The sequence below is a fragment of the Arabidopsis thaliana genome, chromosome 3 (genome assembly GCF_000001735.4).
Source record: "Arabidopsis thaliana chromosome 3, partial sequence".
NCBI lineage: Eukaryota > Viridiplantae > Streptophyta > Magnoliopsida > Brassicales > Brassicaceae > Arabidopsis > Arabidopsis thaliana.
The window spans coordinates 14,812,553-14,831,058 of NC_003074.8; the positions used below are offsets into that span (position 1 = coordinate 14,812,553).

At 42.2% G+C, this 18,506-nt stretch overlaps 3 pseudogenes across 3 annotated transcripts; 2 read left to right on the forward strand and 1 right to left on the reverse strand.

The window, feature by feature from the left end:
- Nucleotides 1–2,565: 2,565 nt before the first annotated feature.
- On the forward strand, nt 2,566–8,307 carry AT3G42717 (annotated as a pseudogene; the record flags this gene model as incomplete). The annotated part of the gene is made up of 1 exon: nt 2,566–8,307.
- Nucleotides 8,308–9,407: 1,100 nt separating this feature from the next.
- AT3G42718 lies at nt 9,408–11,444 on the forward strand (annotated as a pseudogene; the record flags this gene model as incomplete). Its single annotated transcript has 1 exon — nt 9,408–11,444.
- Nucleotides 11,445–15,785: 4,341 nt separating this feature from the next.
- AT3G42720 lies at nt 15,786–18,410 on the reverse strand (annotated as a pseudogene; the record flags this gene model as incomplete). Its single annotated transcript has 1 exon — nt 15,786–18,410.
- Between the last annotated feature and the right edge of the window lie 96 nt (nt 18,411–18,506).

Consider the following 18,506-nt stretch of genomic DNA (forward strand, 5'->3'; position numbering starts at 1 on the left):
TTTCGTAAAGAGTTTAATAAAATTCTTTACAAAATTGTATTGCTTGAAGAAGTAGCTAGTGTTTGTTATTTTTATAACGAGGTAGCAAATGGACAAAGCGTGAAATCGACAAATGACAAGGTTAGGATGAAGAGAGAAAATACGATGAAGAAGACAAATTCTGTACAACATAAAACAGCGGAATTATTTGAGGTGAAAAGTTAGTTGGAGGGTTAAAGTATGCATCTTTACTGATGGAGCCGATGAATATTTTTCTTGTTTCAGACAGAAAGCAACCAAGTTATAGGAGATGAATTGGAAACTAAGCAGAAAGAGTTGAAAGAACTTAAGAAGCGTTAAAGACAATGTAGGTAAAATAAGAGAAAGAGGACTATTTGAGTATGGTTTAGTATTATTATTTCTGGTATTGTAAACCGGTACGGTATAAATAATTCAAGTATGCAATCCAGATTCATTAATGAGAATAACGATCTTCGTAACAAACTTTTCTTCTTCGTTCTCTCCTTCCATGGAGATTCTAGTTCTCTAACATGGTATTAGAGCGATGAATCCTTAAAATTCATCCGATTCTAGACCTAAATCTCTATTTTATTTCTCTTTCGATCAATTTCTACGGTTGTTTCCACCGTAAAATTGTTGTATCAATCAAAATCTTTCTCAGTTTCTTTATCCTCAACGTATTTTCGTTTTTCCGATGGTGGTTACTCACAGAATTAATCGTCGCATGATGATAAGTGTGTATTTTACATGTTTTGAGCATCCATTTGTCATCATTTTAGCATCATATCATCACTGTTTTATACCATTTCTCATCATTTGTCATCACTTTATAGATTTGCATGCATGTTGCATATTTGCGTTGATTTCAGGTGATTTAGAGCTGTTGACGAGCTATCTGGAAGAAGCGGGCCGGATCATGTCAAACCACTCGACCCCGAGGTCGAGTAGAAGCTTCAAGATCTCAACAGATCACTCGACCCCCTGGTCGAATAGAGGACATCACTACTTCACCACATCACTCGACCCCGAGGCCGAGTGTCTTCACCTTCATTGCTAGAACACTACTCGACCTCTTCACTCTACCTGGAAGTCGAGTATCACCATCACCACCACTCGACTGCATACTCGATGACAAACTTCAGAGCCTTCTTCATTCCGCACTCAACCAGACACTCGAGCACAAGGAAGAAAAGAAGACTCCAGCTATTCACTCGACCACCCACTCGACCACATGGGTCGAGTACAGTTCTTAATCCGTCCTAATACTGCGTCGTTTTAAGTATTAGGGTTTCGGAACATTTGGCTATAAGTATCATGTACTTCACATTTTCGCAGACAAGTTTTTATCTAGTTTTATTCCGCAGACCTTGTGTTCTAGACCTTTTGTAATCTGGATTTCTCTTTATCTATTCAGTATTCAGTATTCATCTTTTGTTCTTGATTTCGTTTACTGTTGTTCATTCTGTTATCATCCTGCTGTTACACTGTTGTTATCATGTTTTCAACTTGTTCAACGTTTACGCTTACTGTTATGATGTCTGAGTAGTGAATAGGTTTCTGAGGATGGGTTAAAGTAGTGTAGAATTCTCAGTATGCTAGGTGATTGAGTATTGGTTGATAGATCCCTTCTGAATTAGTTGTTCTTAATGCCTATTGCTTTCTGATCAACTGGAATTTGAGTGCAGACATTTCCGCGCCCAAAAGGTGTGCGATGAAATGTCTGAACCACTAATTCCAGAGATTCGTGATCCTGTACCAAGGTATTGGTTGCAGGGAGCGTTTTGGCTTTAACTTGTTGATTCGTAATGCCTGTTAGGTTAGCTCTCGTCAATGGTGATTGAGTCTGGGACTAGGTTAACTTGAGAGTCTCTTTTGCGGTGGCACTTAGATTTGGTTAATGAACTTGTTGTCTAGGGTTAATTTATTGAGCATGTCAATCACCTGTAAACTGAGGAAACGAAACTACTCAATTACCCCATCCTTGGGAATTCTTTATCTGATTGAATTCTTTGTTTACTCTACTGTTGTTTACTGCATCCTGTTATCTGTCGCTTAATTTCTGCAATTCTTTCTATTTACTCAACCTCGTACTCGACCACCCAGTTGTCTCGCAACAGACTGTGCAGTCGAGTATCTGTGTTTTATTTTCTGTCTGTTACTCGACTTGTCACTCGACCTCACCCAGTGCTCTGCAAAGAGCTGTGTTGGTCGAGTGTTTCACTGTTTCTGTTTGATTTTCTGTTTTCTACATGTTCACTTAGGACTGCTAGAACAGACCAAAACCTGTTATTGCTTGGCTTGACTTAGTGACTTCTGATCACATCTTGATTGTTAGCATCACACCCATTTGGATTGACAACCTAAAATACTACAACGATATGATTGGTGTTTTAGGATAATTGACTAAAAACCTATTATCAATTTGGCGCCGTTGCCAATTGGGTGTTTGTTTGTTACATTTGAGATTTTAGACTTGCTTAGATCAAGTTCTTTTTCAATTTTCTTTTCGGTTACTAACAGTGTGTTTTTCTTGTTGTCTTCTTGATCCAGGTACACCTCTGCTGTATGCGAACTCGATCAACAGACAATTAGAACCTCCTTTTCAACGACAACATCGACCGCATAGCTCGCGAACTCAGAGAAAGGAGAAACACAGTCAACCCTGTACCTCAACAACCACTCGATATGGCTTACGAACAGAATCAACAAAATGGCCCTACCAACATTGGTGCTGGAGATGCACCACGTGATCACTGTCAGAGGAAAGAAATTGCACCTCCTGCTATCCAGAACAACAACTTCGAGATTAAGAGTGGTCTCATCTCGATGATTCCGGGGAACAAATTCCATGGTCTGCCAATGGAGGATCCACTCGACCACCTTGATGAATTCGATAGGCTCTGCAAACCTAACAAAGATCAATGGTGTCAGTGAAGACGTATTCAAGCTCCGTTTGTTCCCATTCTCCTTGGGCGACAAAACACACATCTGGGAGAAGAATTTGCCCCATGACTCAATCACCACCTGGGATGATTGCAAGAAGGCTTTTCTATCAAAGTTCTTCTCCAATGCCAGAACTGCAAGACTCAGAAATGAGATTTCTGGTTTCTCACAGAAATCTGGTGAAAGCTTCTGTGAAGCATGGGAGCGTTTCAAGGGTTACACCAACCAATGCCCTCATCATGACTTTACTAAAGCCTCTCTCCTCAGCACTCTTTACAGAGGAGTCCTACCACGCATCAGAATGCTTCTAGATACCGCCAGCAAAGGGAATTTCCAGAACAAGGATGTTGAAGAAGGCTGGGAATTGGTTGAGAATCTTGCTCAATCAGATGGCAATTACAACGAGGACTGTGATAGGACCGTCAGAGGAACAGCTGACTCTGATGACAAGCACAGGAAGGAGATCAAAGCGCTGAATGACAAGCTGGACAGGATTCTTCTTAGCCAGCAGAAGCATGTGAACTTTCTTGTTGATGACGAGCAGTTTCATGTCCAAGATGGGGAGGGTAACCAGTTGGAAGAAGTCAGCTACATCAACAACAACCAGGGTGGCTACAAAGGATACAAAAACTTTAAAACCAACAACCCCAACCTCTCCTACCGCAGCACCAACGTTGCTAATCCTCAGGATTAAGTGTATCCTCCACAACAACAACAAGGTCAGAACAAACCTTTTTTTTCCCTACAACCAAGGTTTCGTTCCTAAGCAACAATTTCAGGGGAAATACCAGCCGCCACCACCACCTGGGTTTGCACATCAGCAAAACCAAGGTCATGCTGCTCCTGAGGCTGATATGAAACAAATGCTACAACAGCTGCTTCACGGGCAAGCCTCTGGCTCCATGGAGATGCCAAAGAAGATATCTGAGTTACATAACAAGCTGGATTGTAGCTACAATGATCTCAATGTCAAGATGGAAACACTGAATACCAAAGTCCGATACTTAGAAGGAGATTCTGCATCTTCTTCAGCTCCAAAGCAGACAAGCCAACTACCAGGCAAAGCAGTTCAGAATCCAAAAGAATATGCTCATGCTATCACACTGCATAGTGGAAAAGCACTTCCAACTAGGGAGGACCCAAAGACGGTCACTGAGGACAGTGAAGATCAAGATGGGGAGGATTTAAGTATCGAGAAAGATCAAGCTGACAAACCACTCGATCAACCACTCGACCCGTCACTCGAGCAACCACTTGACCTGTCACTCTAGCAACCACTCGATCTGCCACTCGACAACGTTACTCGACCAACAACTCGACCTATCTTCCCAGCAGCATCACCAACTGCTCCAAAACCAGTTGCTGTCAAAAACAAAGAAAAGGTCTTTGTCCCTCCTCCCCACAAACCACATCTTTCATTTCCTGGCCGTCACAAAAAAGCGTTGGCAGATAAATATAGAGCTATGTTTGCCAAGAATATTAAAGAGGTTGAGTTGCGGATACCTCTTGTTGATGCTCTAGCGCAAATCCCAGACTCTCACAAGTTTCTGAAAGACTTGATCGTGGAGAGAATTCAAGAAGTGCAAGGGATGGTGGTATTGAGTCATGAATGCAGTGCTATCATACAGAAGAAGATCAATCCTAAGAAGCTTAGTGATCCTGGTTCATTCACTCTACCATGCTCTTTAGGTCCATTGGCTTTCAATAGATGCCTATGCGATTTAGGAGCATCAGTCAGTCTCATGCCGCTCTCTGTCGCCAAAAGATTGGGGTTCACTCAATACAAGTCCTGCAATATATCCCTCATCCTAGCTGACAGATCAGTAAGGATCCCTCATGGTGTGCTCGAAAACCTCCCAATCAGGATCGGTGCTGTGGAGATACCAACTTACTTTGTAGGCCCAGAGATGGATGAAGAGACCAAGGACCCTTTGATTCAAGGGAGACCTTTCTTAGCCACTGCAGGAGCTATGATTGGTGTCAAGAAAGGGAAGATTGATCTAAACCTTGGCAAAGACTTTAGGATGACCTTTGATGTCAAAGACGCGATGAAGAAGCCTACCATAGAAAGGCAACTCTTTTGGATCGAAGAAATGGATCAGTTAGCCGATGAATTACTGGAAGAGCTGGCAGAAGAAGATCATCTTAACAGTTCTTTAACCAAAAGTGGTGAAGATGGGTTTCTGCATTTGGAAACATTGGGGAATCCAGAAGCTGTTAGACTCCCATAAAGCGATGGAAGAACCAGACCCCTTTTAGGAATTGAATGGACCAGCAACGGAGGTAATGGTAATGAGCGAAGAAGGGTCAACTCGAGTTCAACCTGCACTCTCGAGGACGTACTCGACCAGCCACTCGACCTTGTCTGCCAACGAATCTGGGGAGCCGATCATTCCAACTTCAGATGACTGGTCTGAACTTAAAGCACCGAAGGTTGATCTCAAACCACTTCCTAAAGGTCTAAGGTACGCATTCTTTGGTCCAAACTATACTTACCCTGTGATCATTAATGCTGAGTTAAATAGTGATGAAGTGAACCTGCTATTATTTGAGCTTAGAAAGTATAGGAGAGCGATTGGTTATTCATTATCCGACATTAAGGGAATTTCACCTACTTTATGCAACCATAGGATCCATCTTGAAAACGAATCCTATTCTAGCATTGAACCATAGAGGAGGTTAAATCCCAATTTGAAAGAAATAGTGAAAAAAGAAATTTTGAAACTGCTTGATACTGGTGTTATCTACTCTATCTCTGATAGTACTTGGGTTTCTCCAGTGCATTCCGTCCCTAAAAAGGGTGGAATGACTGTTGTTAAAAATGAAAAGGATGAACTGATCCCTACTAGAACTATAACTGGTCATAGAATGTGCATTGATTATAGGAAGTTGAATGCTGCATCTAGGAAAGATCATTTTCCTTTACCATTCATTGACCAAATGCTCGAACGTTTAGCTAATCATCCATACTATTGCTTTCTTGATGGATACAGTGGTTTCTTTCAAATACCAATTCACCCTAATGATCAAGAAAAAAACACTTTCACATGTCCTTATGGAACTTTTGCTTATAAGAGAATGCCATTTGGTTTATGCAATGCTCCTGCAACATTTCAGAGGTGTATGACCTCTATATTTTCAGACTTAATCGAGGAGATGGTGGAGGTTTTCATGGACGATTTTTCGGTCTATGGCCCCTCTTTCTCCTCATGTTTGTTGAATCTTGGCAGGGTATTGACCAGGTGCGAAGAGACGAATCTTGTTCTCAATTGGGAAAAGTGTCATTTCATGGTGAAGGAAGGCATAGTGCTGGGTCACAAGATATCAGAGAAGGGTATAGAGATTGACAAAGGAAAAGTTGAAGTGATGATGCAGTTGCAGCCACCAAAAACGGTGAAGGACATCAGAAGTTTCCTTGGTCATGCTGGGTTCTACAGAAGATTTATTAGAGACTTCTCCAAGATAGCCAGGCCGTTAACCAGACTATTGTGCAAGGAAACCGAATTTGAATTCGATGAGGACTGCCTCAAGTCCTTTCAAACCATCAAGGATGCTTTGGTATCTGCTCCGGTTGTTCGAGCGCCTAATTGGGACTATCCATTTGAGATCATGTGTGATGCATCAGATTACGCAGTAGGAGCTGTTTTAGGCCAGAAAATAGACAAGAAGCTTCATGTCATATATTACGCCAGCCGAACGTTGGATGACGCTCAGGGAAGATATGCAACAACTGAGAAGGAGCTTCTAGCTGTTGTATTCGCATTTGAGAAGTTCAGAAGCTATTTGGTTGGATCAAAGGTAAATGTCTATACAGACCATGCAGCTTTGAGGCATTTGTATGCCAAGAAGGATACTAAACCAAGACTATTGAGATGGATACTTTTATTGCAAGAGTTTGACATGGAGATAGTAGATAAGAAAGGCATTGAAAATGGTGCAGCTGACCATCTGTCAAGGATGAGAATTGAAGAACCCCTTCCGATAGACGATTCAATGCCAGAAGAGCAGCTCATGGTTGTAGAGTTCTTCGGAAGGAGCTACAGTGGGAAAGAGTCCCACCAACTGAATGCTTTTGAAGGAGAATCTCCATGGTATGTTGATCACGTCAATTACTTGGCATGCGGAGTAGAACCTCCCAACCTGACAAGTTATGAAAGGAAGAAGTTTTTCAGAGACATACACCATTACTACTGGGATGAGCCTTATCTTTACACTCTCTGTAAAGGTAAGATTTACAGGAGATGTGTCTCAGAAGATGAAGTGGAAGGTATCCTATTGCATTGCCATGGCTTAGCATATGGTGGTCACTTCGCGACGTTCAAGACAGTGTCCAAGATTCTTCAAGCAGGCTTTTGGTGGCCAACAATGTTTAAGGACGCTCAGAAGTTTGTTTCAAAGTGTGATTCATGCCAGAGAAAAGGTAACATCAGCAGAAGAAATGAGATGCCTCAGAATCCAATCTTGGAAGTTGAGATCTTTGATGTATGGGGGATTGATTTTATGGGTCCATTCCCATCTTCATACGGTAATAAATATATACTGGTCGTCGTAGACTACGTATCAAAGTGGGTCGAAGCTATTGCTAGTCCTACCAACGATGCAAAAGTTGTGCTGAAGTTGTTCAAGACCATAATCTTCCCAAGATTTGGAGTTCCCAGGGTAGTAATCAATGATGGCGGGAACCATTTCATCAACAAGGTTTTTGAGAACCTCTTGAAGAAGCATGGAGTAAAGCACAAGGTCGCCACTCCCTATCATCCACAGACAAGCGGGCAGGTTGAGATCTCCAATAGGGAGATAAAAACAATTATGGAAAAGACTGTTGGGATTACAAGGAAAGACTGGTCTGCAATGCTAGATGATGCATTATGGGCTTACAGGACAGCCTTCAAGACCCCCATTGGTACAACTCCTTTCAATCTTCTCTATGGAAATCATGTCATCTACCTGTTGAGCTCGAGTACAAAGCAATATGGGCGGTAAAACTTCTGACCTTTGACATAAAAACTGCCGAGAGAAGCGATTGATCCAACTCAGTGACCTCGATGAGATCCGTCTAGAAGCTTATGAGAGTTCTTAAATCTACAAGGAGAGAACCAAGCTTTTCCATGACAAGAAGATCATCACTAAGGATTTCCAGGTTGGTGATCAGGTGCTGCTATTCAACTCTCGCTTGAAACTCTTTCCAGGAAAATTTAAATCCAGATGGTCTGGCCCCTTCTGTATCACTGAGGTCCGTCCTAATGGAGCAGTCACTCTAGCTGGTAAGAGTCGAGATTTTACAGTAAATGGTCAAAGGCTCAAGAAATACTTAGCAGACCAAATCCTTCGAGAGGTGACATCGGTTCATCTCCAAGAACTTCTTGATGATTAAAGGAGTAAAGGAGTCAAGCTAACGACTTTAAACAAGCTCACTTGGGAGGAAGTCCCATGACTATCTCTGTAAATAAATTTTTTATTTTCTTGTTATTTTTTATTTGTCTCAGTTGTGTTTGTAGTTCTCAGGAACGAAGGAACAGTGTGGAGATAGAGTAAAAACTCAAAACTTTTACTCTACAGAAGACCTGGAGATCGATTGTATAGCCCGTTGGAGTACAAAATTTTGAAAATCATCTATTGCACCTGGAGACCAAAAACTTTTAAATCATCATTTTACTCGACCAACAGAAGCTACAGAGTCTTACAGGGAGTTTATCAAGTTTACAGTAGATTTCCTGCAGTTTTCCCAGTCAACAGAGTGTAAACCACGCGCTAAGGATAAGATGGAGAGAGAATCTCAAACTCAATCTCAGCCATTCCTTTCACTCGACCTTACTCTCTCCTGTTTTCAACCACTCGACCAAAACAACCAACTCGACCTTACTCTCTCCTGTTTTCCACCACTCGACCTAAACAACCAACTCGACCTCATAAGCCCTAGCCGTACTCGACCTCTGCCGCATCCACACAGTTCAACGATTCACTCGACCCGCAGAACCACTCGACCTCCGAGGACCACTCGACCTAGGCGCCGCCGTCACCAGTTCATTTCCTCCTTCACTCGACCGGACCTCTACACTCGACTCCGTTGGGATACTCGACCAATTCATCACATCAACCGCCGTCTCTTCCAAAAGAAGCTACTCGACCTCGTTACTCAGTCTCGTAGCCGCACTCGACCGACGCCGCCTCAGCCGATTTCAACAACGCACTCTACCGACGCCGCCTCAGCCGATTTCAACAACTCACTCGACCTTTCCAGTGCCGCCGCTATCGAGTACTCCTCCTCGTTCACCGTCGAATTCTCAGGGTTCAAGATTTCACTCGACCTCGAGTTTTAACTCGACCTCTGTAACTGCAACTCAACTTCTTGAAATCAACAGAGCCCTGAAGCACTGTAATAGAGATTACTCGACCTCAAGACTTCACCGGCTGAACTCGACATCCACAATTCACTCGACCTCCAGGAACAGCTCAGGAGAATCATGAGCAATTACAGTGGCATTTCTTCTGTTGATCCTGACTACAACATGGATGAGACAGAGTCGTCATCTTCAAGGCTAGAGAGAGAACAGAGAATATGAAAGCTTCAGAAGGAAAGCTGAGATAGCCGGAGGGAAGAGAGCGATGATAGAGAGGTATGAGCTTATAGACGAAGATCTGGAAGACGAGTACATGCCTGAACAGACTCGCAGAGCTACCAAACTTCTACACAAGCCCGACGTATTGCCTGCTAAGGAATATGTTAGGCTTTTCAAGCTGAATGAGTTTTGTAGCACGAGGTATCCTTGCTCGACCTCACTTGCACAACTCGGATTGTTGGAAGATGTTCAGCACCTGTACCAGATTTGTCATCTGGACACTCTGATGGCTTATCCGTATGTAGCGTATGAAGATGAGACAATACAATTCCTCTCCACGCTGCAAGTAGAGCTCTACCAAGGTATGACCTCTGATGAGTTGGATTGTGAAGGATTGGGATTCTTGCGATTCTCTGTGTATGGTCATGAGTATAGGTTATCAATCAAGCGCTTGGAAGGATTGTTTGGCTTCCCCAGTGGAACGGGATCTAAGCCCAAGTATGACAGAGAAGAGTTGAAAGACTTGTGGATCACCATTGGCAGCTCTGTACGGCTGAATTCTTCCAGGTCAAAGAGCAATCAGATACGCAGCCCTGTCATCAGGTACTTCCAGCGTTCTATAGCCAATGTACTCTACTCCCAAGAGATCACAGGGACTGTTACTAACTCTAATATGGAGATGATCGCAATGGCCCTAAAGGGAACTCTTCGCCAAACTAAGAATGGTATGTCTCTCCAAGGTGAAATCAATGACACACCTCTCTCTATACTTCTTCTGATCCATCTGTGTGGATACAAGAGCTGGGCTGTCAGCAATAACCACAAGAGAGCACGAGGCGCTCTGTGCATAGGTGGTGTTGTGACACCGATTCTGATAGCTTGTGGAGTCCCAATCATTTCTGCTGGACTCGAGCCGCGAGCAATGGATATCGAGCACCTACGTCACTGCGAATTCCTGGAGTTTGCAATGGTTGACGACTTCCACAGGTTCAGGTTTGAGCACTCTACAGAGAGGAGAGCTAGCATCCTTCTCCCTAGCCCTGAGGTTACACAGATAATAGAGGGAGATAACATTGATTTTTAGCCTGAGGTTGGACGCCTCTACTATGAGAACGCTCTGCCATTGGATGAGGATGATCTTTTAGAAGAAGCTGCTTCGGATGGGATGGATGAAGATAGAGCAGTGGAGTTCGACACTAGCATGTATCACTTTGGTGAACATGTACCTCCAGCGAGGCAGAGCAAGAGCTTGACTGAAGCTTATAAGAACAACAGTAAATTGCAGAGGTGGTGCAAGAAGCAGGACAAGCTGCTCGCCAAGTGTTTCAAGGCTATCAAGCTTCTGACAGATAAGTTGAGTTGTTCCTCCTCCACCACTGCTATTCCACAGGGACAGCCTCCTCTGGAGATGCCATCGAGGAGATTTGATGAGCCTGCGCACAGGTCTGAGCTTAGCGAGCAGAGAGTCTCACATGTCCCGGCTAGGCATTCGTCATTCGAGTCCCGGTAGCACAAGAGAAGAAGGAAGGCTACACTCACTCGATCTAGCAGCAGATCACGCCTCATTCACTCGACCGCGGTGCTGGCCGCAGCAGAAGGAGAGAGGTCGAGTATCCTCAAAGCGGTGCTGGCCGCAACAGAGGTGATGAGGTCAAGTACCCACCTGCTGGAGCTGATACAGAACAAGGTGGTTCGTCTATGGCCTGAGAGCAATCACAGGCAGCCATTGACGAACAACTACGTTCATTCTTCGACCGAGGTAAGCGCCTCACTTCACCATTGTATTATATCATTTGTTGTGATTTGTTTTTTTTTTCATTTTGTTTCTGTGATTGGATTTGTCCTGAGTACTCTCTTCCAAGTTTATTCGCACAGTGGACTGTGTGATTTAAGTTTGGGGGAGGGCTCAGGAAGTGTGTGTTGCATTGTATATATTTTTGAGTCTGCATTCATCTAAGGGATAGAAAAACCAAAAAAATTTGAAAAATTTCAGAAAATGATTTCACAAAAAAAAAGAGTGTTCATGTAATTGCATTACATTTAGAATCGAGTCTAGAGTGTTTCATTTAGGATTATTGCATATGTATAGGGGATGATGATGAGATAGCCTTGTAAGCATTTTGATTCACCGGAGAAACTCAGTGCCCTCGTTACTAGTTGTCTGTTGAGTAGTCAATGAATTTGAAATAAAACTGAACCATGCCTAGATTGCTCTACTCGACCACACTGTCATGATCTGATACGATTTCCTATCAATTTGAACCTGAATCTGATCTTTAATTATCATGTCTGCATCAAATTTGAACTCATGGATACCCTAAAATACTTGGATTTTCTTATTCATTTTGATCACTCTTGTTAATCCAAGTAGCTGATTCTGCTTATTAGAGCAGTTAACTCAAACCCAAACCTAGACTTTCTTTCAAGCCCTATATCACTTGTGAGTGTTTGTGAGGTCTTATTCCGATTAAGTTTGGTAGAAAGTGTTAGGTTCGTAACGACAGAGATAGTGTCTCATGTAGTTCTAGTTCATATTTTTCGGACTAGATAGGACTAGGTGGGCGCTTATACTTTGGGTTGGGATGTGTTTAAAAGAAAAAAAAGAGGGATTGATTCATTGATAAGAAAAAGTAAAAGACTCTAGGTGAAGTAAGCTAAAGAAGCAGAAAAAGTCTAGTAAAGGTTTTGGGATTTGAAAAGAAAAGAAAGAGTTCTTGTTAGCTATTGAAGATGGGCGAAAGCCCTTGGTTTTAAAATGTTAAAAACAGGAACCTTAGTTGTTAAAGAAATCCAAATCCACTAGATGTGTCAAAGTGTTGAGAAAACTTCTCCTAGAGTTAAGAGAAAAGAAAAGAATGATTAGAAAATGGCTTAAAAGATTCATGAATGCAAAGGGTAGAGTTAAGTTCTTATATTGGGATTGGAGATGGGATTGCCATTAGAGCTTCATTTGATGTACTCTGGGTAGATGGGATCTTATCTCTGTATGCATAGCTTGGGACTTACCTTTAGCATTCTACTAAAGCTTAATCATTTTTTGAGAGATCCCCTGTTACTGAAGCATATTCTGTAAGGGACCATCTTTGTCTCTTGACCTTTTATCTTAGCCAAATGAGTTCATTGATGATGCATTGCTTGATTCACGTTCCAGAATTAATGAATGTTAAAGGGATTGGTAGATTTGAAAACATGTGTAGGTCGAGCATATGAGTCGGATTGATTGATAATGAGGCATGGCTAACGTTTTTAAGTAGAATTCGATCTTGCAGCTAGAACTTTCAACTTGGACATTGATTTCATCTGGTTTATCTTGTGCTTTGGCTCTGAGTCCCCGCTTTCAAACCTCACTTCCAGCTTGTTCTTGATTGTTTGCTTGAGGGCAAGCAAAGACTAAGTTTGGGGGAGTTGATAAGTGTGTATTTTGCATGTTTTGAGCATCCATTTGTCATCACTTTAGCATCATATCATCACTGTTTTATACCATTTCTCATCATTTGTCATCACTTTACATGTTTAGGATAGATTTGCATGCATGTTGCATATTTGCGTTGATTTCAGGTGATTTGGAGCTGTTGACGAGCTATCTGGAAGAAGCGGGACGGATCATGTCAAACCACTCAACCCCGAGGTCGAGTAGAAGCTTCAAGATCTCAACAGATCACTCGACCCCCTGGTCGAGTAGAGGACATCACTACTTCACCACATCACTCGACCCCAAGGTCGTGTGTCTTCATCCCATCACCTGACAATCACTCGATCACACCACTCGACCCCGAGACCGAGTGTCTTCACCTTCATTGCCAGAACACTACTCGACCTCTTCACTCTACCTGGAAGTCGAGTATCACTCGACTGCATACTCGATGACAAGCTTCAGAGCCTTCTTCATTCCGCACTCAACCAGACACTCGAGCACAAGGAAGAAAAAAAGACTCCAGCTATTCACTCGACCACCCACTCGACCACATGGGTCGAGTACAGTTCTTAATCCGTCCCAATACTGCGTTGTTTTAAGTATTAGGGTTTCGGAACATTTGGCTATAAGTATCATGTACTTCACATTTTCGCAGACAAGTTTTTATCTAGTTTTATTCCGCAGACCTTGTGTTCTAGACCTTTTGTAATCTGGATTTCTCTTTATCTATTCAGTATTCAGTATTCATCTTTTGTTCTTGAGTTCGTTTACTGTTGTTCATTCTGTTATCATCCTACTGTTACACTGTTGTTATCATGTTTTCAACTTGTTCAACGTTTACGCTTACTGTTATGATGTCTGAGTAGTGAATAGGTTTCTGAGGATGGGTTAAAGTAGTGTAGAATTCTCAGTATGCTAGGTGATTGAGTATTGGTTGATAGATCCCTTCTGAATTAGTTGTTGTTAATGCCTATTGCTTTCTGATCAACTGAAATTTGAGCCCAGACATTTCCGCGCCCAAAAGGTGTTCGATGAAATGTTTGAACCACTAATTCCAGAGATTCGTGATCCTGTACCAAGGTATTGGTTGCAGGGAGCGTTTTGGCTTTAACTTGTTGATTCGTAATGCCTGTTAGGTTAGCTCTCGTCAATGGTGATTGAGTCTGGGACTAGGTTAACTTGAGAGTCTCTTTTGCGGTGGCACTTAGATTTGGTTAATGAACTTGTTGTCTAGGGTTAATTTATTGAGCATGTCAATCACTTGTAAACTGAGGAAACGAAACTACTCAATTACGCCATCCTTGGGAATTCTTTATCTGATTGAATTCTTTGTTTACTCTACTGTTGTTTACTGCATCCTGTTATCTGTCGCTTAATTTCTGCAATTCTTTCTATTTACTCAACCTCGTACTCGACCACCCAGTTGTCTGCCAACAGACTGTGCAGTCGAGTATCTGTGTTTTATTTTCTGTCTGTTACTCGACCTGTCACTCGACCTCACCCAGTGCTCTACAAAGAGTATTGGTCGAGTGTTTCACTGTTTCTGTTTGATTTTCTGTTTTCTGCATGTTCACTTAGGACTGTTAGAACACACCAAAACCTGTTATTTCTTGGCTTGACTTAGTGACTTCTGATCACATCTTGATTGTTAGCATCACACCCATTTGGATTGACAACCTAAAATACTACAACGATATGATTGGTGTTTTAGGATAATTGACTAAAAACCTATTATCACATGGTCCGGGTTCCTACTTCAGCTCGAATAGTTTGACCTAATGTAAAGATCAATAACATGACATAAGTTAAAAAATAGGCGGGCCTTATCTAATCAATAATAAGATGAAGTGTATAAATTGAAATTCTATTTGTTATGATAAAATAGATAGTTATGAAATGTATAAGATTAAAATTATTGAATTAAATATTAATTTTTTGGATTACTATTTTGAATCATAGAAGGGGAATAATAATAATTAGTTGAATTCCTTTCTTCTATCGTGTATCCCTGAATTTTTTCTCTCTCGATCCGCTTGATTTCAGGTTTGATTCAAATCTCTGATTACATATCTAGTTATTAGGATTTTGTAGAGAGACAAACTTAGATCTATGATTTTTGGCTTTGATTTAAATCAAAGAAAACAGGCGTTTACCAACTAGAACACTAGTCGTTTCATAGTCATACGACTAATCAGACGACTAATCAGAGTAGTCGTATATATAGTCGCTAAGCAACATATTCGTATGTTAGTCGTAAAGTTACGACTAACTTACGACTACGTAACAGTCGGCATGAAATAGTCGTCGATTGGTCGTAACATTTGGTGACTATACAGCGACTATGATACGATTAATTAACCCTTTTATGGGGGATTATTCGTGTAGTCGTAAAATAGTCGTACTTCTATTGACGATTACTTTGCGACTAGTTTACGATCAATTGTATTGAACTGTGGGCGCTATTCTGGTTGTCGTATCTTAGTCGCTAAATAATAGACGACTATTATAAGACGCCTTTACGATTACTTAATGACTCTCTTATATTGTCAGACAATAGTCGTTAATATTGGTGACTATTTTACGACTATGATACGACTATTTGACGACTATTGGACGACTATTTGACGACGACATTTTGTGTCCAAATAAGAATTTGGTCATATCTTGATTTCTTTGTTGGTTGGTCATCGATTCTGAGAATTCGGTTTGTTTGTTGTTCTAAATGCTATAAAGTATAACAAAAACACATTTTTATGAAAATCCTATCAAATACATAAAACACAACTTACACTTAAGGTTCAAAGTACTAAACACACACACAAACATTATTGTTCAAAGTTCAAGTGAAAAGGGACTGAAATCTAAACCTATTGATCATTCTGTGGAGTAGCTGGTAGAGGCTTTGTGGTTGTCGAAGATTGAGAGGCCATGAAGTCAAGGAATTGCGGATCTGTTTGTCGGAGATACTTCTCCACTAAGGACAAGTGTTCGAGCTTGTCCTTTTGCTCAGCCGTGATTCGGGCAGTCTCAGCTTCACGCGCAGCAATCTCATAATCACGCTTCTCATTGTAGGCTGCCTGCTCCTCAATCTTACGTATCGCTTCCTTCAGCCGTTCTTCTAAATCTAGGAAGGACGATGATGATTGTCTAGGGAGATTGCGGTTGGCACAGCCTAATGTGCCTTTGAGACTGCCAAGTCCATAAGGATTGCCTCTGGAATCCCTTTCTGTGGACTGAAAATATATAAAGAAGAGATTAGTGACAGAATAACCAAAAACTCAAAGTCAAGAGGTTTAGACTGCAACATTTTACCTGGAGAAAGATGGTTGTCAACTCCTCATTTGTCAGCTCCCGAGGACGTGAAGTGCCATCAGACACAGCAGAAGCTTCCGCCTTTAGCTGTGACAATCTATCTCTCACATTGTGCTCATAAGTTTGAGCAATCATCTCCGCCTTCCGATCAACATACAAACCATCCGACTTAGTATGAGTCTCTACAAACACCTTACCAATAGTGACTGTTCTTCCCAATTTCTCCTCCTGCAGTGAAACCAACACAGCTCAAATACTCAAAAACTTACATGTGAGATAACTGAAAAAGGTAACAGAATAACTTACCAATTGGTCTTGGATTTCCTGAAAAGATTTTGGCCCAGAGAAGTGGATGTGAGGACCGAGACCGTTATGGTCAGAGAGACGAGCTTTGGAATAGGTCTGACTCCATTTTTGTGCTTGTTCGGTGTCCCAGTAAGCGCACATAACAGCCCACAGAGTTTCACCAATCCATGGAGGCTGCTCTCTAGTTCTCCTTGTGGTGCTAACCATGTCTTTCAAGCGCCGTTTACAGACCTGATTGAAGTGGTACTGCACAATCCCTGTTATTAAGGGATCCCAACTGTGAGTTTTCTACAAAAAATTGTAGCTTGAGTTAGTGAAATTCAAAAGATTAAGCTGGAAAGTTAAGAAAGTAAGAGAGATGCATGACAGCTTACCGCAAACTCAAGAAATAACCTCTCTCTTTTATCCACTGGCACACATGACCAGTTATAGTAGGGAGCATTAAATTTTTGTGTAAAAATCCGAGTGATCTTTCTAACCAACTTTGATCCCCTGTCGCGAGTAAACCTCCAAACACATGAAACAATGAAAGATAAAAACATGTTACATTAGTGAAACTACTCAACATAAAGAATAGCAAGCCACCACAACAGAACAAAAGAGAGCAAGCCACCACAACAGAACAAAAGAGAGCAAGCCACCACAATAGAACAAAAGTATGCTAGACATGACCACTATGTTCACAGAAGATATAGCAAGCGACCACAACAGAACAAGCCACCACAACAGAACACAAGTAAGGAAGCCACCACAACAGAACAAACCGCCACAACAGAACACAAGAGAGCAAGCCACCACAACAGAACACAAGTATGCTAGAACATGACCACTATGTTCACAGAAGATATAGCAAGCGACCACAACAGAACAAGCCACCACAACAGAACACAAGTAAGCAAGCCACCACAACAGAACAAACCGCCACAACAGAACACAAGAGAGTAAGCCACGACTCTAGAACACAAGATAGCAAGCCACCACAACAGAACACTAGATAGCAATCCACCACAACAGAACAAACCGCCACAACAGAACACAAGAGAGTAAGCCACCACAACAGATATCAAGCTCATCAAGACATGAGTTTATGTTCACACAAGATAGCAATCGACCACAATCTAACACAAGCTCATCAAGACAGAGTATTACAGAAGCGAATCAAGACCCAATCCACCACAATCTAACACAAGCAGATGAAGACAACAAGCTAATCAAGACACAACCTATCTTTTCTAATCATTGCTACAACCTAAGACAAGCAACTCAAGACAACAAGCTAATCAAGACACAACCTAACACAAGACTGCAACCGAACACAAGCTAATACAGAATCTAAAACAAGCTAATAGGTTGAGGAAGAGCACATACCATTCAGTCTTCGGCTTGGGAATAGGAGACAGTACGATGGTCCACATTTCCCTCCCGCGAACCATAAGTATGTCGGAGAGAGCCCTCGCCGAGTCTTCTTGTAGCTCCGGCAATGATTGAGGAGCTCCCTCTTGAAAGTTGTTGCCCTGAGAAGATGGATGGCTGTGTCCCTGAGAGTTGGGATTTGGAGACTCCGGAGGCTCTTGGTTTAGAGGATCTTCTGGCGGTGGATTAAACTGCGCCTCTTCAGATCGCGGCGGCGGCGGATCAACACGCTGAGTGGTGGAGCTCTTGAATAGTTGCTGCGGCGGCGGATAGTTGCAGTAGTGGGGGGGCTGACGTTGAGGCGGCTGCATCAGAGGAGCTTGAGGCGCCGCCGCCGGAGTGAAGTCGTACTGCTGAGGCAACGACGCTGGTCTTCCAACCGGTGTGGACCCTCCGGCTCTCTGTGTAACGTTGGGGGTCGTCTTCCTCTTGCGTGAACATTCACGACCGGCGATAGGCATGTTCGAAGAAAGAGAAGACAACGAAGAAAGAGAAGATGATTCGAAGAAGAAGAAGATCTAATGAAGAGAAGAGGCGAAGAAGAAGTTTCAGAAGAA